Source organism: Myotis davidii, unplaced genomic scaffold, assembly GCF_000327345.1.
Source record: "Myotis davidii unplaced genomic scaffold, ASM32734v1 scaffold8563, whole genome shotgun sequence".
Lineage (NCBI taxonomy): Eukaryota > Metazoa > Chordata > Mammalia > Chiroptera > Vespertilionidae > Myotis > Myotis davidii.
In genome coordinates this window covers 2,673-5,138 of record NW_006293650.1, presented here as the reverse complement: position 1 = coordinate 5,138, position 2,466 = coordinate 2,673, and positions in this window count along the sequence as shown.

The window sequence follows — 2,466 nt, the reverse complement described above, 5'->3', positions numbered from 1 at the left end:
GCAACTTAGGACAAGGCGGCCATAAGGTCTGGCCTGGGAGGGCATGAGTTACCCAGCTGAACTCTGACATGGTTATCAGCAACATCTACCTCCTCTCAGATGCCCCGTTTTGTCCCTTCTAGTGACTTCCCTTTCACTGCCATCGGCACGGCTAGGATGTGAACTCCTCACAGAGGCCACTTGTCACATCAGGAAAAATTCATGAAGTGCCTTTTGGCAGGACAATTCCTCTCTTTGAACCCCCTTCTCTCTGTCCCTATCAGTAAGGTGGCTGGGCAAACCCATTTCCTGTCACTTATAGCTTTGAACAGACTAGCACTGGCGGTTCAGGTGCTTGTCTGGAAAGAGCCAGAATGCTCAGTGACATGTGTCCTAACATAAGATGGGCACATGGCTACATGTTTGCCAGGTGGCCTGCCATTCCTGGACTAGACGCTGTCTCCATGAAGAAACTTCCAGATGGAACCCAGAAAAAGTTCTCAGAATAGCTGGGGAGACCCTGGGATGCGTAGAGTGCTGCCCCTCCACCTGGGACGACTTGGGAGAGGGGCCTCGTGGAGGAGGGCATGTGAGCTGAGCGCCATCAGGGAAAGGGTGGCTTTAGGTGGAGAAAAAAATGGATGTTCAATAGGGTGTCCAGTGACATGTGAGAGGGACTCTGCAGCTAAGTGAGGTCAGGGTGGGTGCAGGACCTGGTCACTCCCAATGGTGGGCTTCTTTCCTCTTGAGAGAAACTGTAAAGTTAGGAGCCAGGAAAGCATACAAGGGAGTTGCAGAGGCTGAGAACAAGCCTGAGGGACAGATCAAAGGAGAAGGGATCGCCAGGCAGCCTGAGGGGGAGGCAGTGGAGTGCCGTCCTGGCCACAGAAGTGCTTTCTTCTCCACCTGCTGGTGGTTCTGGGCTGCGGTGGACCCTGTTGGCCCTGGTTCTTTCTCATTTACCACTTTCTCGGGCATCATGGGAGTCTCTAAACACCAGGCAAGCTCACAGGCCAGCAGTGTGGCACTTTCTGGGGCAGAGGCTCAGCCAGGAGCACCGAAGGCTCCAGGCAGTGCCAGGGCATTGCCCCCTGGTGTGCAGCTGCCACAATTCAAGGGCCCTGTGCCCACATCTGGGGAAGAATGAAAAGGAACAGGCATTTTACCCAACAGCTCAAGATGGCACAGAGGGCACCCACAGCTTATTGTAGTGGAAAGGGCCCTGGGCAGGAGCCACCTCACAGGGTTGGGGACCTAGGACTTGGATGAGACCTCTTCGCTGGGCCTATAGAGGTGTTGGGCAGAGTCACATCCCCTTAAATCCATATAGTGTTCCTTTTCTGCCTCGATTTTAGACTAAAGTTTTATTGAAAAATGACTCCTCTAAAAATTAATTGGAAATCAATAAACTTGTCTAGTGGGTCTCTTTTTAAAACAAAGATTTGAAGCTAAGAGGAAAACATGTTTATCCATGTAAAACAGGCGGTTGGTAACATGATGGACTTTGACCCGGGCCTGGGAATGCCTGGGCTGTTTCTCCTCCACCACCTTCCTTTCTGAAGAAATCAGGCATGGAGAGAGCCAAGCGAGAAGTTGAAATTGCATTCCCACCTGAGGCTTCCTGACAATGATATCTGGGGTCCCGGTGGTTGTCACATCCCACTCACCCACCTTCCCTCAGCCCAGAAGGCAAATCTCCCACTGAGCAAAGGAAGCAGAGTTAGGGGCAGAAGAATGGTCCTTCTTTCCCCACGATGCTGCCAACTCATGCCCACCCCCCCCCCCACACCCACACCTCTGGCCCCTGCCCTGGAAAGGCCTGGGCTGTTTCCCCTCCACCACCTTCCTTTGAAGAAATCAGGGGTGGAAAGAGCCAAGCGAGAAGTTGAAATTGCATGCCCACCTGAGGCTTCCTGACAATGGCATCTGGGGTCCGGGTGGGTGTCATATCCCACTCACCCACCCTCCCCCAGCCCAGAAGGCTAATCTCCCACTGAGCAAAGGAAGCAGAGTGAGGGGCAGAAGAATGGTCCTTCTTCCCCCACTATGCTGCCCGCTCACGCCCACACCCACGCCCACACCCACACCTCTCAGACCAGAAGAGCTACATAGACCCTGTCTTCCTCAACACCAGTACATTAGAGCACCCCAAATGGGCAGGGGGACAGAGAAAACAAAATGAGAGGCCGGCACTGACACTCACCATTGTTTCCTCGAGGGCTCAGTGTCTTCAGGCAAATGAGCGCTTCCCTGGCCCACAGGCTCTGGCTATTTATGCTGCCCTGCAATCTGAGCCACCAGTCATTGGTCTTTTAAGAACTCCTTTGGACAATTTTCTTCTTTGTTGCCTCACTGACTCTCACCCCAACCTGGGTTCTGGAAACTTGCCACTATACACATGTCACCTTAGAATTTGCAGAGCACCCTCACTGCATGACCTCATCTGCATCTCACTGATCCCTGTGAGTTCAGCAGCATCATCAGTGT